This window comes from Alligator mississippiensis, chromosome 4, assembly GCF_030867095.1.
Source record: "Alligator mississippiensis isolate rAllMis1 chromosome 4, rAllMis1, whole genome shotgun sequence".
Taxonomy (NCBI): Eukaryota; Metazoa; Chordata; order Crocodylia; family Alligatoridae; genus Alligator; species Alligator mississippiensis.
In genome coordinates this window covers 32,089,196-32,115,079 of record NC_081827.1, presented here as the reverse complement: position 1 = coordinate 32,115,079, position 25,884 = coordinate 32,089,196, and positions in this window count along the sequence as shown.

Genomic DNA, 25,884 nt, shown 5'->3' with positions numbered 1-25,884 from the left:
CTGCTGACCTAGTAAAGGGGCACCTGGAGGGGCTGCATGTATTTAAGTCAACAGGCCTTGATGATCTTCATCCTAGGGTACTTAGGGAGTTAGCTGGAGTCATAGCAGAGATGCTGGCACAACTGTTTGAGCACTCATGATGCACAGGATGGGTCCCAGAGGATTGAAAAAGGGCCAGTGTGGCCCCTATTTTCAAGAAAGGGAGGAAGGAGGAACCAGGTAACTGTAGGCCAGTTAGTCTCACCTCTATCCAAACATTTTGAGTTTTGAAGCAGCCCGGTGGCAGGAGGTGGGCAGAGCTGGCACTGCCCTCTGATTGACTCCACCAGCCCCGCGAAACACAGCCCGGTGGTGGGAGGTGGGGAGCACCAGAGCTACGCTCCCCACCAGGCTGAGCTACATGGGGCTGTGGAGCCACTAGGAGTGCAGCCCTGGCTCTCCCCTGCTTCCCACCACTGGCCTGCTTCAAAACTCAAAACATTTCAAAACTTTCAAAATGTTTTAACTGCCATCATTTCATTTTGAAGCTGTTTCAGTGATTTTTTGTTTTGTTTCAATTTCACTGTTTCGAGCTCGAAATATTGAAACAGCTTTGAAATGAAACACTTGGCAAAAATTCACACAGCCCTAATACATAGCATATTTAGCACATCTTTTTCAATCCAATAGGCCCATGATTTAGTCAACTGAACTTTAGTTGATGGAGGGAGGAACTGTAAAAGCTCACAGTCTCTTACAAGGCAGAATATTCTACTGTGTACTTCTGGGCTTACCTAGGAGAAAACTTGTAAGTCTTTTTGCTTTCTATGAAAAATAATATTTCTCTAGTGATTGGACTAGATTATGAAAAACAGTTTTCAAGAAAAATGTGTGGAAAATAGGAATAAGACAATGAAATTTCCTACATTTATAAAAATAAAAGCAAACAGAACAAGCAGGCAAACTGATAGATAAAATATTTTGCTGTTCTAACTAAATTAAAATAAATGAAACACCATGAAAAGACAAAAAAGTAGCAAGACTTTTCTATACACACACAAAAAAATCAGAGGTGACATTTTTACTATATTTTTGAGATTCCAATGTACAAAGGACTTTTTCAATAAGCATGCCCTTAATTACATGCATACCCCTTCACATAATGAGCTGAAAAGTTTGATATCTTATAATTGCCCTTTTGCTGCCACAGAAACACATTTCCTTGTTACTGATCTCTGCTTTTCATAGTCCATCTTAAATCAGATTAGTCTTTTTGATACACCAGATGTCATTAATTATGCAGTTGTAAAACTTTAACAAAACCTTTACAATGTGTTAACCAAGTCCCCCTTATAAAAAAAACCCAGTGTTTTATGATGTGTAATTTCACCGCATTTTTTTAAGCAAGCATGTTAAATATTCAGTGAGAAGAGTAGATTCAGGAATTTCAGGAACTTATTAAGCATCCTTTATGCTTTTGTTTTGCATGTTGCACTCCTAATTTTCATGTCTCCCCTGTCAAATTTTACCCTTTGAACTTTTCAGTACCTCCAGTCATATGAATGAAAGTATACCTAAAACAGGAAAAGAAGATGAGTCTGGATGCCATTTGCTTCAGAAATTATCATATTTCCTTTGAACCTGTTTAATGTATTGCACACATGTATGAGAAATAATGAACTATGGCATTGCACCACTGTATGCCTATATAGATAGATTGCCATGGGACCTCATTAGTATATAACTTTTTTGCAGTCAATGAATGCACATCTTAGAATATTATAACTCTCTGAAGAATTGACTAAGTAAAAGTAAGAGCTGAATATAATCCTTCCTCGCTCCCTCACCCTCATTCTTGTCAACTGCAACTTAGCTAAATTCAAATTGGTCCTTGCTGATCCCAAGTCGATAGATTTAGAATTTTCTAAAAATAACTTGGTATGAAATACATAGACACAGAACCTTAATGTGAGGTGATTTACACCCACTCACTGCCAATTTTTGTATAGCTAACAAAAAAAGGTATATGGACAAAAGGAATAATACACCATATAATTATGAGAAATTAGCATTCATCAATGCAGTTTATTCATAGATCAACAATTTCTTTGAACAGTACAGCATAGTGTTGTAAGAGAGGACTTTTCTGTGGGGGAAGGGGAAAGGAGAGAGGAGGAGTCCCACATCTAAACAAAGTCAGAAGCAGAATATGCATAATAGTTATCTTGAAATGATACATACATTTGGATTGAATTTGAATAATTCTTCCATCCAGGAGAAAAAGAAAATCATTCAGGACCAGAGTCACAACACTTCAAAAGGAAGCATTCACCTTTTATCCAACAGCCCCTGGATAAAAGTATTCATTTAGGATGTAAAGCCCAGTGTTCCAGTTCCTTCTTGTGTCTAAGAAGACTTCATAGAATCATAAAAGAGTTAGGGTTGGAAGGGACCTCAGGAGGTCGTCTAGTTGGAAGGGACCTCAGAAGGTCATCAAATCAGGACCATCCCCAACTATATCCTCCCAGCTAAAGGGTTGGTCTAGTTGGGTCTTAAAAACATCCAAGGATGGAGATTCCACAGCCGCTCTAGGGGCACATCCACACATGCAAGCACGTGCACTTGCAGCAGCTTAAATAGAAGTGGTGCAAATTTCAGCCAGGGCTTTTTGCCTCAGCGCATGTGCTCAGACATGCACTTTGTTGTTGAGCAAATTGTGCCACTCGGAGCAAAATAACCCTGCCTAGCTCCTCCCGGATCTGCAGCCAGGGGGAGCTGGAGCCTGGGACCAGCACCTGTGTTGTCCCCAGCAGTATAAAAAGCTGCCCTGTCCTGGCCCCAGCAGTACAAAAAGCTGCTGTGGCAAGTAGCTTAGGGCTATTCACTCTCAGGCGCTTCTGGGACCCAGCCAATTGGCACCTGGGGACACTACCCTTTGTGCCAGCTGGACTGCTGAAGCAGCCCTGAGAGTTCCCTGCACCTTCTACCCACTGCAGCAGTCTGGAAGTGGGGGCTGCTGCCTGGCTGTGGCCTGCTGTGAACCTGCCAGACCTTGATGGGGACTGCACAGCCAGTAGAGACACCTGCCTCTCTGGGCCAGCTGCCAGTGGGCTGTGGCTGCAGAGTTGGCCTCTGTGTGGCACTACTGCCATGTGTGCTCCCTGCCCGGGCATCTGGACAGCTATCGCCCAGAAGATGTTCCGGGTGTGGTGGCCTGCTTTGAACTATCAAAGCATGTCCTACTGTCCCCAGTTGGCCAGGAGGTTAGCCACAGCCAGATGGGTCCAAGGTGCCAGCTCTGAGCAGGCAGGGTCCTGCCACTGGCCTCCCTAGCAGGAATTCTGGTGTTCCTTATTGGAAAACTGAAAAATCCCCAATAAAAAAAACCCCAAGTAAAACAAAAGACCACTATATAGAGAGAGAGAGACAGTGAGACAGAGACAGCTATCATTTGGGCAATGTTTTATTGATACATCTACAGTGTTAAAGCAATGTGGAAGCCTACCAGTGTCTCTATAGTGATAATAAAGTGAACTCTAAATACGTGTATTCATGAATTCATGAAACATGAATATATATTTTGCTGCCTTAAAACAGGGGCTACGGCCCCCACACAGGGGTTATGGCCCCCCAACAGAGGCTACAGCCCCCCACAGGAGTTATGGCCCCCCACACAGGCCCCCCAACAGAGGCTATGGACCCCCAACAGGAGTTTCAGCTCCACACAGGGGTTATGGCTCCCCCAACAGAGACTATGGCCCCACACAAGTGTTATGGCCCCCCCACACAGGGGTTTTGGCCCCATACAGGGGTTACAGCCCCCCAACAGGGGCCACATGGCCCCCACAGGGGCTACCACCCCCACTGCAAGGCCCACAAGCCCCACCCTAGCCCCCCAATTGCTGCCCTACCTGGCCCCATCCCCTGCCAGCTGCTGCAGCCCCCCCAATGGCTGCCCCACCCAGCCCCCCCATTCCCCCAGACCCCCCAATGGCTTCCCCACCAAGCCCACCCCCCCACTTGCACCCCCAGTCTCCCATGGCTGCCTCCTCCACCTCAGGCACCGTCACTTTAAAATGAAAAAAGGGGAAAAACAAAAATAAAAGCCTCTACTTACCCCAGGAGCAGGGGATGGGGGGGCTCCAGGTCCTCCTGGCAGAGCCCACCCCCAGGCAGCACAGGGCAGCGTGGGGGTTAGGGGGACAGGTGGGGGTGGGGCCAGGCAGGGAAGTGATCGGGGAGGTCTGGGGGGCAGACAAGGGAGGGGCCAGGCAGAAAAGTGATCGAGGGGGTCGGGGGCAGGCAAGGGTGGGGCTGAGCAGAAATGGGATTCGGGGGTTGGGGGGGCTGGTCGTGGGGAGAGGCAGGAAAGTGATCAGTGGGTCGGGGGGGCTGGGGCCAGGCAGGAAAGTGATTGGGGGGCCTAGGGGGATGGGGGGGATGGGGCCAGGCAGGAAAGTGATCAGTGGGGTCTGTTGGGCAGGCAGGAGGAGGGGCCAGGCAGGAGAGTGATTGAGGGAGTCTGGGTGGGGATGGGGCCATGCAGGAAAGTGATCAGGGGAGTTGGGGGCAGGCGGGGTGTGGGACCAGGTGGGGCAGGGATAGGAGGGCTCGGGGAGGGGGTTGGGTGGCCAGGGCACAAAATGGCAGCCCCTAACTGCAGACTGTAAAAGCCTGCAGTTAGGGACTGCCAGAGAGCAGCCCAGCCATGGCCCAATAAAGGCCCCAGCCAGGAACCCTGAGGCTGGGCTCAGGCTAGTCCCCTAGTGGCAGGACAGACCCAGTGCTAAAGGTAGTGCCGGGCCACATCTACACCTGTATTACTGTGAATTAACTAATAGTTACGATTATCCATTTTTACTGTGCAGTAAGTGTGCTCATGTGCAGACGTGCACCCTTACTGTGTAGTAAACTAGCCTAACGGGCATTAAGGCATCTCATGTAGGTGTGCTCTATAGATGTGTATGTGATTTGCCTTCCTGCAGAAAAATTTTGCTTTGCATAACCAACTTAAATATTCATTGAACCGGGCTGCTATTTCATCTGGCAATTAAGGCATTAACCTGGAAGGTGGCACATCATCAACATGAGATTGAGTACATAGAGGATATCCTATAGTTGGAGGTCACTACTTTAAGCTAAGAGTTCAACTTCCTCAGACTAAGGTGGAGCCTTCACCCAGTCTCCCATACCCTGGATTACTACACTAACCATTGGTTTACCGGATAGAAGGGGACCAAACACTACCACCTACCCTGAACTTTTGAAACCTGGCCTTTCAATGTCATTGCTTCTCATACAATGACAAAAAACAAAATATTTATTTTTTACTGATCTGAATTTTTTGTTCAACATGAAATTAAATTTCCGGTGTCTTGTTTTTGGTGATAACTATTTCCATCCCTCCAAAAAAAAGTTTGACACAATTTTTTTCTGTATTTTTCTTCTGCAGCCAAACTCAAAAATCAATTATTCACACAGCCCTACCTATAATTATTAATATATCATCATGAGTATGTTATTGCTGGTCCTGTCTATAGAACATGCTACCTCAACATAGATTCAGTAGTTATATGGTTCAGTTCCCTTCCGTTCAATTCCTTCCATGATTATTTTTCAATTTTTGTCTTAAAAACTAAATAGGAGAGTGAGGTGGGAAAAACATTGATAAGCCCGAGTCTCAAATCCTTTCTCACAAGAAACAGTAGACTTCTCACACTCCGGTGGTTTTACAGCCCTTATTAAGAAAACTGAGAATTTAGTCCATTTGATTTATAATTGGAAATCATAAACTATAACATTCACCTGCTGTTCATATGCACAAGTGAAATGATACAAGGCAGTTTCATCACTCAACATAATAATTGGCATGAACCAGCACCGATAGGCTGCGTTCAGCTCCCAAAGACCCACTAACAAGTTGATCAGGATACATGCAGCTATAGACTGAAAACATGCTCAAAACACTATTTCATATTACTTAGTTCAGGAAAGAGAAATTTGCACATATTAGGGCACCAAGGAGAAGCATACTTTGAGACTTGTTCAAGTGTTTGCGTAAGTCAAGGGTAACACCAGTGCAGTTAATGGCATTACACAAGTGTAATACTGATGCTGATAAAGAATGAAGTTAATAGAGGGAAAAGTAAACTCCAAACCATTTTAGGTTCTGTAATAAAGTATTCCTTTCAGAGACTATTCTTTGTTACTGTCTCTAGTGGGTTATGGAACAGAGAAAATCCCACACAATTTACTGATTCGTTTTGGTACACTGGCTGGGGGAGTAGTTAGCTGATTGCACGATTTCACAATGATTACACACTTAATTCATACAACACAATTTTATTTTAAAATTCTTTGCTACGTATGTAACATTGCTTAGCTTTAAGAAATACCACCAACATTAAGAACACAATAATTACAAACAATGCTCCGAATGCACTTCCTTCCCAAACAATGCTATAAGAATTAGTATTACAAAAACAACTACAATTACAACTAAAAGTTAAATTTGAATCAATACTATTATTTTCATAACATACTTACAATCCTAGAATTCCGAGAAGCCAAATACCAAAATATGGTTTCATTCCTCAGTAGTACAATTTAATGGGTTGGCCTCAGTAGTACGGTTCAATGGGCTCGCCTCAGCAATACGATTCAATAGGCTGGCCTCGGCAGTGATAGGACTAAGTCCTCTTCCTTCAGTCCCTTTCGGGCGCTCTGCAGCTTCAGCATGAACTAAGAGAGTCGTGTTCACGAAGAGGTTGGTTCAGGTGATCAATCTGATCCGGCCTACACTTGCGATTCTTCCTTCGTTGTTCTGCAGGTGAAGTCACCTCCAAATTGGGACAGTAAGTTACAGTTTTTATTGAGCGAGCTGCCGTCAATGTGCTCCTCCTACTCAAGCCTGTCATTACTCCCAAATTTGGGCTCGGATCTTACTCAACAGATTCTTTTGCCTTTGTTGAGCGTTTTAAATTACCTTTGGGAAACTTCCATATCACTGCAAATGCCCTTTTCTTACCAATCTGGTTAAAAGGCCTTAGGGTTTGATCTCTCGGAACTCAGGATATTTGCTCTCTTTGTAAAAGACTTCTAAAGATAAAATTTAAATTAAGACTTTAAACAAAGTCAGGACCTTTTGCACGTAGTCCAAAAACAATGACTTAGATAAGGAGATAAATCTTATCTTCTTCCTGAAACTGGCTAATGGGCAACCTTTACAAACATTCAAACTATTTAATTCAATATGACAGTTACCAGAATCTGATGCTGCAGTATACCATAGAACAGTTGATTTAAATCAGCAGTTTTCAAGTTTTTTAGATTCAAGGCACTGCTCCATAATTTTTCTGAATGTAGTGCCTGAGGATGCAGGCAGAAACATCCCCTCCTTTTACCCAGTCAGACACTCCCCCACACCAACACTGCATTTGCCTTGATGCATGAAGTGCAGGGATCCCGAGGTGAGAATCACTGCTCTGGGCAGTCCAAGTTCTGCAAGCTTCAGCTGAGACGTTTGAAAGGGGTCTGATTTGCCAGAAGTGCTAAGCCCCTCTTCTCTAAAGGCCAGGACACCTGTCTACAAGTTGAGATGGTCCTGCCTAAATCATTGGTCACAAGGTGCAGACTCCCTTGCCTCACTGCCTCACAGGCCCTCTCTCTCTCTCTCCCCCTAATATTCTCTGTCCAGCCAATCCCAGCCTGTTTTCAACTGCATTTCTGAAATGAGATAGCCCAGAGCAGCAGGCAGGCATAACAGAAGGGACAGAGGTTTTCTACAGCTTCCTTCTGCCCTAGGCATTCCTGACACTTAGAAACCCTCAGTCCCTTCATGGACTTTGATTGATGAAAGAAAAAGCTGCCTTTCAGCAGGGTCCTGCTGTGGGGACCCTTTGCTGCCACCCCACCAAGGGCTCCTATGCTTGGTACTGGCCAGGGCAGCTCCATTCAAGGTTAAACCAGGGCCAAATTAATGCACAGGAAAACTAGGCACATGCCTAGGGCCCTAAGTGAAGAAGGGGCCGTTGTGCTTATTTTACATGTTATAATTATTGAGTGAAAAAAGTAGGGGCCCACTCATTTCTTTGTCTAGGAGCCACTAAAGGGTTAATGCAGCCCTAGGTTAAACCATCCCTCCAGTGCAGTTCCCACTGCCTGTGTGCCTCCCCAGATCATCACTGGACTCTTGCTTCCCTGCAAGGACCCACTTCTCTTTAGCTGTCTGCTCTCCTGCACCTCCTGCTCCTGAGAGCCAGCTGGCCCCAGGCACCAGCTACAGAGGAGAAATGGAACAGTACTGTGCAGAATCAGTGCGCCTTAGTTCTCCTGTCAAAGCAGACATATTTATGGGGTGGCTAGTCCAGTCATTCGAGAGAGCTGCACTGCCCAGTCTGTCCAAGGACGTGCAAGGCATCTATAGGGCATAGCTTTCTCAGTATGCCTACCCAACCATCCTCCTGGAAACAGAGGTGCCTGAGGCAGTTCCACCTGGCACCTCCCTCCGTTTCTGGGAAACACTATGAGGGATTGGACCTGAAGGGCTGCAGCAGAACTAATGCAGGCAGGAGTGGGTGCATGTGCACAGCCAGGCAACATGGAGAGCAACTCCTGTCGTTCCCTCCAGGTAAGTCAGAAGGAAGTGGGGAAATTGAAGCCCCTATAATGAGGGAGTTGGGAAGGGCTCAGGCTACCCAGCTGGATTGGTGTGTGGGGTTTGTGGCCCAGGGCTGGAGCAGGAATGTGCAGCCACATTTTGCACCACCATAGCAAGGCATCCCCCTGCCCTCCCAGCAATAGTAGAGGGAAAAGCTCCACGCTGCCACTCCTGCTGCTTCTGAGCAGATAGGGGGTGCCTCACCATGGCAGTGTGGGGCTCCCAGTGGTGGCACCATGCCTCCTTGCCCCACTCTGCCCTCGAGCACTGGGTCCTGCCTGCTGCACTGTGGAGGCCCTGGGGAAATGGCAGCGGAGCCCTGAGCCTGCAGCTGCCAGCCCACATATACCCTCCCCGCCACAGGTTCTGCTCCAACTGTGCTGCCCATGGAAGGGGGGGAGCTGGGCTCCATGCTTTGCTCTGGCCACAGCAGCTGCTGCCTCCCATGTGTGGCAGCTGGGGCTTGGGTACTGCAGGGGCAGGGCAGGAGGCTGTGGACCCAGGCCCTGTAACCCTGACATCTGGGGACCCCCTCTGGCAGGGCTAGGAGGATGGGGGGCTATGGATGGGGAGTGAGGGGTACTTGCAGGACCTGGGAGGATGTGGGTGCAAAATGAGGAGCACCAGCAGGGCTGAGGGCTCTGAGTCCTGAGTGAAGGGCTCTGGTGGGGCTAGGAGACTGTGAATTTGGAGTGAGGAGCACTGGCAGGGCTGGGGCCCTGTGGGTTGGGAATGAAGAACAGTAGCAGGACAGGGGGCCTGTGGTTTGGGAATGAGGGGCAATGGCATGGGCAGGGCACTGGCATATCAAAGCTGTTCCACACCACAAAGCAGGGGGCAGCGTGGGAACAACGCAGCCTCAGCTGGGCAGGCATCCTGGTGAGCAAAGGGAGCAGGGCGAGTTCTGATTTTCCATGATAAAAACCCCAGAATAAAATGCCAAAATGTATAGGTATTTAGAATTTATTTTATTTTGATTGAGGTACTGCTAGGCTTCCAAATGCTTTAAAATTGTAAATAAAATATTGTGTTCAACTCACACACACAGCAGCATTTCATTTTAATTGTGGAAAAATGCAGATTTGGGGTTTTTATCAGAGAACTTGCAATTGTTTATCAGTGAATTAATGATTTTTAAACAGAAAAAAAAAATAGGATCCCTGATAATCTTATTACTCTGGAAATGAGATCCCCAGGGATTTTTTCTCCTCACATCCTCGCAACTGTTTGTTTAGAAAACAGTGCTCCTGCCCAAGGTCTCTATCCCAAATAGATGTATAGCCATGGGGTTCTCTTGTCTCTCTCTCCAAAAGAGAGTGCATTACCCACTATCTCAGATTTTGAGTGTTGCCTTCCATATCCCCAAAATAGCAGCCACCATTGTCATTCTTCCTGGTGTCCCCTTGTTGCAACAGAAGAAAGCCCCAGAGGATTCTCTGCCATTGGGTGTTACAGAGTTGCACACCAAATCTTCTGATCTAAAACCAATTACTTTGTTTGTTTGTTTGTTTGTTTTTTTAAATAAGGATGCCCACAATGACCAACTTATACTACAAAGAACTAGACTTCTGTTAAAAGTTGCCTTCAAAGCATGCCAGTCCCAAGTGAGCTGCTGAATGCTTTTTTGGGGATGAGAGAGAAACACAGATGTTCTCTTAGAAGTATTCCTACCCGCTTAGACATCCCCCCCCCCCCTCCCATTTGTATTGACATCACTTGGAGTTTTCCTAGAGACCTGGAGGGGTTCAGGAACAGGCTGTACATTTTCAGGGGCATAGTCCAGAGTTGATTTGATTAACATCCATTTGGATGTCTTTTATTTCATTGTTTAGCTGCACCAGTTCAGTATTGGGAATTCCATTTCTAAAGGCTAATATGTATGAGAACATGGAAACATGTCAGGTTTTTTCTTCTATTTTCATGTTTTTCTGTCTTTCTCTCCTTTCAAAGGGGATAGGTTAAAAGGCTACCAAACTATTGCTGTATTTTGCAGTTAGTTGTGCCCTAGTTTCATTTGTTGTCCTTTCAAAAATTGATCAGATAAGTCATTCCTGGTGTCACATAGATGACTTACGTGGAGTTGTTCCAGGAATAAATTTGGCAGGTCATCCCTAAACTGCACTTTGGAAACTGCAATTTGCATTGCTCTTGAACTCAGCATGACCACTGAAAAGTAAATTTAAACTAGATTTGTGTGAATAGTGATGATTCTGCTAAGTTATTATTCCTGATGGATACCAAGCTATTTTAGGAACATTTACAGGTCTATTCATTTGTCATTTGATTATTATAAACAAACAGTATAACTATTAAGGAGACTCCCAATTGCTAAATTACTTTTACAGTTTCACTGTTTATTTTTTTACTGTAATTGTTTATGTCCCTTCTCTTTAGTCAAAAACAATTACTCTTTTTTTTTCTCCATTCATTAAAAATACATAAAGAATAAAGATATGGCAAATTCTGAGCAACAAAAATATTTTTACCTATACCTTCAAGCATAAAACTTCTATTTTAGTGGTGTGAACAATTGGACTTTGGGGTTTTGCCTGTTTACCATGGATTCTTCCTTAGGTAGAATAAAATCACATAGATTTTTAACACATGAGATTATATGACCTCCTAGTTGGGAAAAGCATAGTTAACTGGCGCACAAGTCTTGATCTGGCCCTCTTATACGAGATGAATTTACCCTCTGAGGTTCCTGGAGATCTGATGTAACATTATGGCGCACCTAGGTCAACTTTGAACCTTCCAGCACATAAAGAAGGTTAATTTTTCTTGCACTCTTCATTCTTGCAGTCCTTCTTTGGAAACTCAGTTTCTTCAGTGCTCACTGCCAGGTACTCTCCCCCTTTAGCCATTAATGCTTAATTGATTTGTTGGTCTGATCATGCTGATTCTCCTTAAACGAAATACTATATTTCTGCTGGATCCTTACATTCTGTCACATTTCTTTTATTGGTTTAGATTATGTCTGTCATCAGTGATTGAAAGGATGTCTCAAGAATAATTAAGTTTACTGGAACAACAGAACTACACTCACTGAGGATCTGCGATCAGTGCTATTACACGATGTGGTGGTGATGACAGCATTACAAACCAATGGGCTACGTACCTCTGCATGGACTTGATTCAAACTCCATCAGTGCCAATGTGAGTTTGTCTATTTTGTTCAGTGGCTTTAGAGCTAGCCTATGTGCTACATACCACTTGGACACTCATATTGAGCCATAAGCCTAGTTGGGCTTAATTTGAAACTGCATATCCAAAGTAACACATCTGCTGTCAAAATTATGGAAGCATAAGGCTGCCTAGGAGAATGCATTTGTGATGCTTTTAATTTCTTTTTGAAAACTAAATATTTTTCAAACTAGTTGAAAAGCAAATCTCTGGCAGCAGCAATCTCAGTTCTGTGCACCAGTTCCCTCCTGTTAGATACTGTCACCTAAGGCTTTTTTCAATGACATTTGTTTACAAGGAAACAAAAATACTGCCAACTGGCTTGGTTTGTTAGAAAACTTGAAAGAGTTAGTATTTTTTTTTCTAAAAGAGCTGAAAACCTAATAAGTGACAGAACCGATACACTGTTCTGAATACCAGCTACAGCTTCATAGTTCTAGTCAGAATTATTTTCTGACAAAACAAACAAACAAGAAAGGAACTACTGTAAAATGGAATTAATCAAGTATTCTTTTCTCTGAACAGTCCTTTGAAAACAACATTTTAAACTGCTGAATTGTGTTTCATTTTAACTGCAGCCATTGGCTGCCTCTGCCACGTTTTACTTGTTCTGTTCAGTTTGCTGTGGTACACATTGTAGTACAGTGGCTACCTCAGTAGGTTTGGAATAACAAGTCCTGACTTCTATTCCTATCTCACTTACAAGTGGATAGATGATTCTCCTATCTAAAGTGATTTAAAATCTAACTGAATGTTACACTATAGGATTTAATTGTAGTAATTGCTGCTGTTCTTTCATCCTTCAGTTTCCATGTCAAGTTTTTAAAGAACGTCTGTACTGTCTAATTTCACTTTTCTAAGGCAAGTAATCCTGAGTTGTCTGAACAGTCAGGCTGTGAATGCAATCAGAAAGACCTCTTTCTCCTCTTGTTTCCATAAATTCCTGCATAGATATGATTCCTCCATGAAAATTATGAGCTGAGCATAAAAGTATACAAGTGCATCTGAGTTTCCAACAGGGAAGCATAACATTCCCATTCATTTCTATGCATTTCCAATGCCATCATCATTTCAAGTTGAACATGATATGTTTAGCTAAACTACCACAACCTGTTTCAGGTTCACTCATGGTAACTTTAACACCATTTTAAACTACTAATTACTGCAGACTGGCAGGAATGCTATTGTCTTCCTGTTACTCATACAGTAAATCCTGGGATTCTGAAGAATTTCTCTCTGATAAGTTTTTAATTAGTAGTCTACTTACAAGAAACTTTTCACTGGTTACAATTCTTTTATTTGCCTTTTGTTCCACAGTTGGTATGTACTGGAGTTCAAACTATCTTTGCTAGTTGTTGCTTTTCTTAACTTTCATCAACATCTAGTAATAGTATTTTGGTTTCTCTCCTAATCATATTCCTCATACAAAACCTTGACATGACTTCTGGTTGTGAGAACATAGTTCAAAATCGATGTGTACTCCAGTTTAAATGTCTGTAAGGAGACTACCAACAATGATGTTAGTGGTTACATATTTTCAGTTGTGATGGTGGGTTGTGGAATGGCCACTGATAGGACCATTGGTTTTTAAAAATTAGCTTGTCTCCGGTCTTGCATAAGGTTGTAAAAGAAGCACAGAGAAAATCAAACATGCTTTGCAAAACCTTAGGAAAGAACCCTGATTCTAGGCATTTATTTTCCTGGAAGTCTACCTTGGTGAAATAAAGGAACAGCACTAAAAGGAAAAGCAAAACAAACATGCAATAAAGGCTAATGGATTTGGAAACAATAAGCAGATAGAGTTTTTGCTTTTCTCTTTTTCTTTTTTAGACAATTAGTGTTTGTTTTTTTTAGATAATTGATTTCCTTTTTAGGCAAATATAATGGCTTTCCTTTAAATGCAGAAGTAAAAATAAATAGTAAAAGAGAAGAAAATAAGATACTTTTAGTAAAGCTGTTAATGCATCATTGTACACAATGTTATTGTCAAAGGACCAGATTATGGTCTGGACTGGGTAGTCAGGCAGTAGAAGCAATGCGCTCTTATCATGCCATACTTAATGGTGTAGTACTTTTCTGGATTTTGTGTCTGGCTCTGATGTAAGAGTAGAAGCTGTATGCCCAACACTCCCCACACACACAAAAGAAGAAAGTGATAGCATAGATAGTGAAGAATGGAAGGAACCATGGTTCTCTCAGCATATTGACTACAAGAACACATAGAGAAGTGAACAATACCCCTTTTAACTCTAAAGGAAATTTATTCTCCTTGAAGTAAAAGGGGAGCATGAAAAAAGCTTATATACTATCACTGTAGCTCCACTGAGTAGAGACAGCAAAATACTTACAATTCATTTTGCACACAACAATCCTGTGTTGGCAGAAAGATGGACTTTCAACCCCTGTGGCCATGTTGCACTGTGCTAGGGAACACAGATGTGAAAATATGTCCTACCCACTTTCTTCCATCCCCCAAATATTGAAATAGATGTCCAGCATTGGGCCCCACCTCTGTCTCAGGCATACTCATGATGAGAGTGATGCTGGGCATGCCAAGAACTGCCTTAACACTGATCACATGAAAATTTTTCAACATGTAGTTCATACAAAGCTAAAGTAAGAGGGAGCCACATATGAAGATAGGCCCAATGAGTTCTTCCCATCATGAAATTTTATTATGAAAACTGTTAATTAGAAAGTTAATTAGGATCACATATATATTTTACCATGTAAATTGAACATACGATTGCTGTGGCTCCATTTAATATAAAAAAATGCACTTATACCATGTGGCAGAATGCCATCTCTGTCTCTCCCCAAACTCTGCTATCAGTCTGATGACCAATCTAACAATTTGGTTACCATGGCCACTGCAGAGGACAGACACTCCTGGCCCTATTGGCTTCAGGTAACCCTGAGGTGTAACCTGAGCTGGATACATTTCTGAGGGAGGGAGAAACCTGCTCCTTCTGCCTACATGACTGGCCTCACACACCTGGGTGGTGGGGCTTAAACTCGCCATTGTTCTAAGCAATGTCATCGTAACTGGGAGGGGGCTAGAGACCCTGCCAGGCTACCTGGCAACCAGTGATGCATTTTAAATTGGTTGGTTGGCAACCAACAAATGCTTACCTTCATTGGATCAAGTAAATGGGGTCATCATAGCTATATAAGTTAAAGACTGTCCAGGAGGAGTAGCAGCCATGATGAGAACTCTCAGAGAAGCTGAACTATCTAAAACTCGCTCTCTCTCTTGAAACTCATGGTCAATGAACTGCTTGCCTCTAGAGGGAATCTCCACCTGCCTCTGGATGCTACTTGTGAGTAAACTACTTGAGATCTAGCTAGATATATAGCTTGCAGTAACACAAATGTGTAATCAAAGGCCACCATGCCACTGTTTACTCTAAGGGATTTCTCTGATATTGCTCTACACTGTAGCTTATCACAAACCCACTCCTTGTAACCAATAAAGTTCTCCTCTGTACCTAGTGTGTGAGACTTATTGGAAGAGGGTCAAAATTATGCCTTGGGGTCCCCTTGGTCCGGCTGACTAAGGGAGACCACTATTTGTGCTTCAGACTGAGGGAAGCACCCCAAATTCTTGCAGTGGGTCCAGTACCCTCAAGGACTACTAGACCTGTGTTTCCCAGAGGCACGAGGCCAAGATTAGTCCAGACCCTGGGTGGTGGCAGTGTTACCCCCAGGCTTGCGGGTGTGCTCCAGGAAGGGGGCCTGCTGGATGTGAGGTGCCTCCCAAGAGGCACTTGGAGCCTGAAAAGTGGTCGGGAGCAGTGAGGTGGGTGGCTCAATGCAGGAGCACCCCCTCCTGGTCTGCCACATACCACACACTTGATTATCTTATTTTGTTTTGCTAATATTTTTTATTGTTGGCTGAGAGAAAAAAGGAAAATGCAGGCTTGAGTATAAGCAACAGATTCCTAGTCCCAATGTGTCAGCCAGATTCATTATCAACATTTTGTTTGCTGCTATTTCTGCAGTTCATCTGTGTAATTAATAAATATAATGTTGGTGCATTTAGTTACTATGGTAACGCCTATATTTTTTTACTCTCTCGGAGACTCTGATCAAATTTGCAGTAAGTTTGACCTAACTTTTGTCACCTTTTATAGTCTTCAATGAAATAAGTTATGACTCCTGGGAGGAATGTTTGAATTCCTGTCTACTAGCAAAGTTCTATAAATTTGCATAATAATTTGTCCCCATAGAGTGTTACCAAATATAGTCTCAAGACCTTATTAATTATATCACCCAAAGGAAGGTTATTAAACTTTCTTTCTTTACATGAAAACACTTAACTTTCGTCATTTAAATGCTGTTTGTTCCCCAGTAAGGTAAAAAACACAGGGGGCTGGTTGTTAGAATGGATAAGGTGATGGCAAATGAGATACAAAACACAAAACTCTGGACATAATTTATTTTTTTCTGAAAAGGAGCAAAGCATACAAGGACCTCAATAAATAATGAGGGTCTATTATTACAACACAATTGTTATAACAGAAATAGTATATTAAATTCTTTAGAGATTGATTGTAAATGCCTAATAAATGTCAAAACAAGAGCCATTAACAGGTTTGTTCAACACAACATAAAGTAACTTATGGCATGAAATCCACTGATGGTCATGAAACTGATAAAGTCAATCAAACATATAACAAGTACTTAGCATGGGAACTGGATCCTAATTCTCCCCCAACCCTCACTCAGGTGAAAAACTTAACATAGTCACTATCACTCCTTCTCTCTGAGGCAACATATCTTTAACTATCCCATGCAAAGCAAAACAGTTTCAACAGGATCCCCCACTTTCTCTTTAGGCAAAGGAATGCAATGAACCCAGGCCTCCCATACTGTGAGTGCTCTAACAAATAAGCTACAGAATAAAAGACAGTAGAAGTGGTATCAGTCCCTCCTTCCCTTGACTGTTTTGAAGAAAAGGGGTAAATGACATTTGCATCCTTTAGCCATTTCGGTAGATATGGGCCTAGTTTTTGGAACAAGATGCCTCCACATTCCTGAACCTTTAAAATTTGCTCTTGTATTCAAAGCTAAGCACTCGCATAAATATATGCAGAATCTAGGTACAGTTCTAGCATATTGTATTAACAGGTATTTGATCCTTGAATATTATAATAGAGATTTTTGATTATGCTTTATACTTGCTAGTTTTGCTGTCAGTACGATTCTAAAATTAGTAATCTCCATCATCATCCTTATCATGCCTTTTTAAGGGGATTTAGCACCTTTCTCATTCGTTTGCTTTTTCTGTGAATAAGAGGTGCTGATTGCAAAAGGCGTATTTGTGCATTGCTTCTAATATATATTCATAAATGACATTAGAAAATGTAATGAGGATCCTCCTCTGTCTCCCATTTACATTTGTTTGTTTCTTTTAGGACTAGGAGGGAACGTTGGACTTTTTGCCCCTATGAACTTTATAGAATAATGGCTCTTTCCATCAATTGTTTTCTTTTTTTGTTTAAGCTATAGAGGAATATGACTCAGTAGACAGGCTTTGGAATGCCATTATGTTTGTTAGTTTCCATAATTTGATATTTCCAAGTAATTTAAAACTACTAGAGAATAATATATAAGAAGATGATACAAAAATTAAAAAAAAAAAAAAAAAAACATTTTCAGGAGATGGAAGGGCTTCTTTCATCTTTCCAGACAATGACTGATGTTATTGCTGTAGAGACAGGGTCAGTAGTCCATTGTTTTTTTCCTGGGTGGTAAGTAACCTGAGTGGGAGGAACTGAGAGACTACAGAAAAATTAACTGAATGATCAGTTCATATCAGAACACTGAGTCAGTGCTCTTCTTATCCGGCACTTCTCAGTTTTTCCACAATAGCCAATTTTGCTCAATTTTTAATAGCATTTGCTACCATGAGTATTTTTTAATCATGGCCTCATGAACCCTTCTTCCAACAGGAGGAATTAAACGAAGAGTGAATGTTAGGGTGCCATGGCCAAGTCATGCTAAAATATATACATGCCAAAATATGTAAACAGTTGCACTCAGCTGTTGATATCAACAGATCACTACATTTTTGTTCTGCTCACCTACATGTCTAATCGGGGCTGTGGTTTCCAGTAGGTGGCAAGGTTTCAAAATTATACAGACTGCAATGCTCAGCATTTAAATGCAGAAATCTTTTTATGGATCCTGCATTTGGCATACAGAATGAGAAAAACTATTCCATGCATAGCATACAGCATGGAAAATGGGATGAAGGCTAGATTGGAAAAAGGATAAAAAGGAAAAAAACTAGGTGAGAGCCTTTGGTGGAAGAAAGTAAAGAGCAAGTAGCTTCAAAATCTGACATGAAGACTGAAATGAAATGTTACCAAACCTTTCAGATGAAGCTGATGAGCTTGAACTTGATGTGAAAAACAAGGGAAGGAAGCAGATGGATTTAAATTTAGATGTAACATGAACTGAATAAATTCCAGTTGGAGAAACTGCAGGGATGATTGTCTGCTGCAATAAAAAAGGAATAACTCCAGTAAAGTAAGTGGAATCAAGCCAACATAAAACTGGTACATATGAGATCAGATTCAAGCCCTAGGCTATTAAAATTACACCACTTAACTTTGTGTCTCTTCTAGAAAAAACAGAGTTGTACCTCCATTCCCCTTTCCTTTATAATTAGAAGTTGTTTTCCAAGTAAACATTTTTTACATTGTAACAATGGGACACATCCCATTTCTACATGTCTATGTTCTTTAGCATAATAAATAATGCAGAACTAGGCCAGTAATTAACTAAAAGAAAAGGAAAAGGAATGTTGAAAAAAAATAATAAGGATGCCAGCATGATACCAAATGAAAGTGTTCAGGGTCAGGTCTCTCTCTGTATGAGAGCCTGAGTCACTTATATGCTGAACACTGCAGGATACTCTGGTGTTGTCTCTAAGTTGTACTTAATGAAGGATTTGAAATGTGTGATCAAGTAGAAAAGAAGATGATCAAGGTGTCTAGTTATTCACAAAAGCAAAATTTACTGTTAATTTTTTTCTTAAGAATGATAATTTGATGGAGATTCCACCCAGCATTGTGGAGCAATTAATTGAAAAATGAATAAAGAATTCTCATTTTTATCATTAATGAAATAATTTAGTTTTTCAAATGAATAGGATGTAAGAAAAATGGCAAAGAACATTTTAAATGTGAGTACCAAAGATGACAGTCCTAACATTGTCACTTTATTCATATTAAAGTTTCCGAGGTCTGAAGTCTGCAAAACATCTGCAAACAAATGTTCTCCTAACCAATCCATTGATGATTTTAAGGTTACCATTTCTACTCCCCCAAACCAACTAATTCTTGTTTATTGTAGCACAAAGGACGTTCATGTGAGTGTGGTGTCTTTACATTTCAGGGACTGTTTTTCCATCCAGGCCTCAAATTTTGCAAAATGTAAGGTTGGGGGTGTTCTGTTCCCCCACAATGAACCACCTTTCATTAATTTAAAAGAGACTGTCTTGGTATGCTTCTGGTTGCACTAGGGGTGGGTATAAGGAAATACAGTGGTACGGTTTTACCCCCTTTCATCAAAGTACCTCACCTACCAGCAGCTCAAGTTCCCCACAGCCCCAGACACCCAGGTTCCCTGTGGAGCCTAAAGCATGGCTGAAGCCCAAGGCTGCTGTGGAATACCCAGAGTGATGAAGCAAGGAGCAGGAGAGAAAGAGGGGATCTACTCACTGCCACTGGTATCTCCAGCTGACCTGGAAATGGGGAAATCCCTAGGCTCTCCTTGCCCTGATCCATCTGGGGGCTATGCACAAGGTGCTGGGCTCAGCAACGGTTCCTCCATCCCCCTATACCACATTTTCCTGATGCCCTGGGGGCTCCAGCCATGATGAGGTGCTGGACTGCACTGAGGATGGAGACAGTAGTGGGCTTGCTCCCAGCCAGTGAAAGATACCTGGGGGGACTGGTCATAGAGCAATAGAGCAGAAGTGCCTGGAAGTGGGGAGCCATCTGATGTTGCTGTCCCTGGCCAAGCCCAGCACCCAGCTGGAGCAGGGCAGGAGCAGCTCTGGGGCTTCTCTGACCCCCAAGTTAACTGGGGAGAGCAGTGGCAGCAGGCAGGTCCCTCCTCCTTGTGGCCAGAAGCAAACCTAGGCAGGAAAACCTAGTTGGGGGGTAGAAAGGGGAATTAGAGAGGAAGTGTGGTGCCTGCCTTGGAGGGGAGTATTGAGATCTGGAGAAGGATATCTTACCTACTTCAGGGATTCAAAAATGTCTGCAGGAGCTGCTGCCATGGTGCATGGTGCGGTCTGCCCACCTGGTGGAGTGAAGCTTTAACCGCCCCTGCAGCACCACTCACATCTCCCATATCCTACTTTTTAAATGCAAAGATCTGCTCATGGGTGGTATTCAGAGCTAACTACTACCTAATTTCCCTCTGTGTAAAAGACTAACTCCACTGATGAGGCAAGTACCAAGGTTCAATCTGTCTTGTTCCTTGGCTCTTCTTTTTTTCCCTTTGACATATCAGGAACTTTTCACCCTTCAGTTCTTCTCTCTTCTCCCCTCTTTGACACTCTTCTATCCAATTTATTTCTCAGTGAGCCTACCAACACTTGCACCCATGCAATTTATCATCATCTAGCCCTCCTTCCCATTACCCTAGTGTCCCATATGTCAGCATTATGTTTATTGCCAATACTCTGACATTCCTAATCAAACCTTACTTTATTGAAGTAAAACACCTGGGAATTACACAGTCTTGAAGAGGCTAATAATAGGAAATGAAAAATTAAAAATAATCTGCAAATAAAAAAATACAAGTAGCTAATGGCAGCTTTATTTAGATAGTAGTCTCAACAGTCAGCTGTGAGACTATTGTGTGGGGTACAGAAGGGAGTTTTGGATAACTTTGAAAAAATCCTTTTTCCTTCTCTGTAAAATATTCCTGCAATTTCCAGATTCTGTCAGAGTATTTTAGAATACATAATCTGTGACAACTCAGATATGAAATATGATTACAACTTGTTCAATTAATGGTATTTTTTAATAATGTAGTGTAAGATATCTTTAGGACCTTTTGCCTGGTAAGTGGCAGCATTCAGCCAAAAAAAAATCTGTGATTAATTCTGTTTTAATTTTTCCTTTACAATTCACCTTTGATAAGTAGAAAAGGTGAATGATAACTGATTTAATAACATATACTTAATGAAATACAATTTAAATTCTTTTGTCATTACTGAGCTTGCAACATTGATAGATAATTTGCACAAAATGTAATGCTGCTCCCACAGATTGTCCTTCATTATATTTTTTTAAATTCCAGTTTTGGCAAGTCCTTCATTAGTTATATAGAACATCCATCAATACTGTATTGCTATTCATTATTTCATATTTTTATTATGGTAGCACCCTGGTCTATTCAAATTTAGGATTCCACTGACCAGGTTGAAAAAATAAACCTGTTACAAATGTGAAATGAGCATGACAAGCAATATGTGCATTTTTTATATTGATAGCTACATTTTAAAACACAATTAAATCAGACAAAACAATAATCATGAATGCTGCCTGCTCCCCATATCTACAGGAACAAGATTACAACCCAGAATACAGACCCAAAGATATTACTGAGCTTATACACTTCATCCTCACACACAACAATTTCACTTTTAATAATCAACACTTCCTTCAAATGATGGGAACAGCTATGGGCACTAAAATGGCCCCACAGTATGCCAACCTTTTTATAAGCCACCTGGAAGAAGACTTCCTTAAGAACTGCACCATCAAACCCTTGCTGTCCTTATGATACATCGATGACATCTTCATCATTTGGACTGAAAACCTACAATCTCTGATTGAGTTCCACCAGAAATTCAACAGTCACCATCCCTCCATCTGACTTTCTTTAGAATACTCCAGCACCAACATCTCCTTTTTAGACACAATGATCAGTATCCAGAAGGGTAAAATACAGACCATAGTATACAAGAAACCCACAGACCAACATACATATCTGCACAGAACCAGCAATCACCCTAAACACACCAAAAAAGCTGTGATATACAGCCAAGCCCTCAGATACCACCGCATCTGTACTGAAGAGAGCACCCAGGATTGCCACCTCACCAATCTTAAAAAGGCTTTCACCCAGCAAGGACACTCCTCCAGAGAGGTAGATCGCACGTTTGAAAGAGCCACCTGGATACCACGTGAAGAACTGCTGCAGTACAGAAGAAAAACACCCACAAATCGCACACGCTGGTTATGACGTATCACCCCTCCCTTGAACCTGTACGGAAAATCCTCAAAAAATTGCAACCCATATTAGAAAGAGACCCTATTCTTAAAAAGATCTTCCCAGAGCCACCCATCCTAGCCTTCAGACAAGCACCGAACCTCGCCAACCTCATCACCAGAAGCAAACTTCCTCAAGCCCAGAACACACCAAAAGGATCCAGACCGTGCCAGGACAAGAAATGCAAAACCTGCCAACACATCTCCACCACCCCCACTATTACTACACCCCACAACAGAGCCATCAGCATCCCAGGATCTTACAGCTGCACCTCCAGAAATGTAGTATACCTCATCCAATGCACCAAATGCCCTGATGGAAGATATGTAGGAGAGACCAGACAACAACTGCGCACCAGAATGAACGCACACCGGAAATCCATCAAAGACAGAAACACTCAATTACCGGTGGGGGCACATTTCTCACAGGAGGGCCACTCTCCCTCCAATCTCTCAGTCCTGATCCTCAAGGGAAATTTACACAACACATCCCAGAGACGAGCCTATGAGCTCCATTTCATCAACCTCCTGGATACTAGAGATCATGGACTAAACATAGACATTGGATTTTTGATACTTTATAATCTGCCTGGCAACTGACTCCCCAGCCCAGCCCCTGGCTTCTTTACTTTTCATTCCATCCAGGAAGAGCACACACCAACTGCTGCAGCTTCCTTAGCCTTTCGAAGGGTTTTTGAACCCGAAAGCTTGCTTAATAACTATTCTCCAACCATTTGGGTTAGTCTAATAAAAGATATCAAATTCACCCAAGGAACCTTGTCTGCCTGCCCCCCAGGGGTTGGGGGGGAGCACAGTGAACTCCAGCAGGCAGTGATGGTGCTGTTGGTAGCAGGAGCATGGCAGTGGTAAGCAGGGAGCTCCTGCAGGCAGCCACAGCACTGTCAGTGGCTGGGGAGAGAGGGGGTGGCAGGTGCTGACTGATGGTCGGAGACCACCTGTAGACGCTGCCAGCAGCAGTGGCAGCAGCCAGCAGCAATCGCGGATCGCCCGCAGACGCCACTGGCGGTGTTGGTGGTAAGGGGGGCAGTGGTGGCAAACAACAACTGCCCACAGGCACCTCCAGCAGCGTCTTTTCATAGGAGGTGCACCGACACACTCAAGGGGTGCATGTGCACCAATGTACACCCCTTACACATCGCCAATGACAATAATAATCCCTGCCTGCCCATTAATATAGTCAGGACATTTCTCACAAGTAAATAACATCAAAGATCACCCAATCCACCCTCTCAAAAACGTTTTTAGCAGTGATAAATAATACCAAAACTGGAGGATGGAATCCACATGAAATATGAACTGTTTAAATGTCTCCAACATTAACTACAGAGTACTTCTCAGGAATAAAACAAAATCAGTTTGTATAAACAAAGACGGTAATCATTAGTACACCAAGACTGCTAATACTCACACATGTGAATAGCTTAATCCATATAAATAGTCTGATTGGACACAATGGGACACTACTTCAATTGTTAAAATTCACTTGCCTAAGAATTAGGACTACAAATCCATAATAATTGTTGAAAAAATCATAAACAATTAATGTTTCATAAGTTGCTGATATTTAATGTCAAGGGAAGTTTTCCAAGGAAGGTCTAGTAAGTGCTTCCGATAGGTTCTTTGAATAGTGTTTTGTATAACAATCAACCGGTTTCTGTAAGGTGTAAGCAAAGGTTTTTCCTTTGTTTTCAATATACATGAAAAGCTCATACATATTAGCCTGGGATTTCAAAATAGAATCATAAAAATAAAAGACAATCAACTAGTGACTGAACAATTTTTTGTAAAATCAGTCTAGGTATAGATAATTTGTTGTGTCTTCTTTGCTATGCAGTTTTTTATGGCCTGTGACATTTCTTCCTTCATAACAGTATCTGGCACAATTTCTGTTAGTAGCTCTGATAGTTTGAGTTCCCATTCAAAAACTTCTCTGTTAGTGTTCTGTTGCTGAAGTCTTCTTAACTGTGAATGTGCTAATGCAGTTCAGCAAAACTGCAGAGAATTACCCGTAAATTACAAGGTCACCTCTCTTGTCTCGAATATCAGGAATGGCTCTGGGCCTAGGGGACATTACAAGCAATCTTGCTAGAAAAGTTCTTGGCTGATGGCCAAAACACCGTATTTGTTTTCTTTACCTAGAACTTTTACAATATCAAATTATGCTGCAGATATAACTTTCTCTTACCAGCATCAAGAAAGATTTAAATTTGAAGCCATTGAGGGCAAATTGCTATCTGAAAGAGCTGTGGACGGACAACTTTCCTCTTAAAGTACAGATGCTTTGGCAGCTCGGTTTGAAATAAGTGTGACCTGTAGATTAGACCTTTCCCCACTGTTAGGGGATACTCAGCATGCTAACTCCCTGCATGTATTACAGCAAACTTCTCATATCAGATCCATTACACTGCTTTGAGAAAAATACCACTTATTTGCCTTCCACCATCCAGACTTGATTTCAGCCATTAAGCCTGATTTAGATTTACAAAGTACTAAAATTAGCAAGTTGTAGACCCAAAATTGCAAATATTCCACCTATGTGGGAAGAAATAAAATCTTTGCAAGTACTATTTAAGGGTTCATAAAAACTGTAAACTTATTGTTCCATGCATGACATTTGATTTCTAGAGAACGATAGCTTTGGTTGTCTCAATTCATGTAGAAGGTAGGGCATTTTTACACATGCAAGCACTGCAGCACCAGGCACTTTGAAAAGTGCCCCATGCTGTGATGCTTGCAGTTGTATAAGCAGCCAAATGCTCGTCAGCACTGAGAAAATGGAAACAGTGTGCTCATCAACAACCTGAAAGATAGCATAGAGTACACGCTTAGGAAGTTTTTAGATGACACAAAGCTAGCGGGGAATTGTATATATGCTGGAGGGTAGGGTTGGATTCAGAGTGACCTAGACAAATTGGGGGATTGGACCAAAAGGAATCTCATGAGGTTCAACAAGGACAAGTGCAAAGTCCTGTGCTTAGGATAGAATAATCCCATGCACCAGTACAGGCTGAGGGCTAATGGGATTGGCAGCAGCTCTGCAGAAAAGGACCTAAGGGTTAAGAGGTTAAATCAGAAGCTGAATATGAGTCAGCAGTGTGCCCTAGTTGCCAACAAGGCTAACAGCATACTGGGCTGCGTTGGTAGGTGTGCTGTCAGTAGGTCAAGGGAAGTAATTATTCCCCTCTATGCAGCACTGGTGAGGCCACATCTGGAGTAACGTGTTCAGTTTTGGGCCCCCCACTACAAAAAGGATGTTGACAATTTGGAGAGAGTCCAGTGGAGTGTGATAAAAATGGTGAGGGGTCCTGGGAGAAATGACTTATAAGGAAAGACTGAGGGAACTGGGCTTATTTAGTCTAGAGAAGAGGACACTGAGAGAAGACATAATAGCAGCCTTCAACTACCTGAAGGAGGGTTCAAAAGAGGATGAAGCTGGACTGTTCTCCGTGGTGGCAGATGACAGAAAAAGGAGCAATGGGCTCAAGCTGCAGCAAGGGAGGGTAGTAAAACACTGGAACAGGTTATCCAGGGGGGTAGTGGGATCTCTATCTTTGGGGGGTTTGAAAACCCAGCTAGACAAAGCTTTGGCTGGGATGATCTAGGTGGTACTGGTCCTACTTTGAGCAGGGGGTTGGACTAGGTGACATCCTGAGGTCCCTTCCAACCCTAACTTGTTATGATTCTGTGATTCTAACTCTGCTAAACTATTTCTACTGTTTCTGACAGTTGTTTGTCTAACCTGCT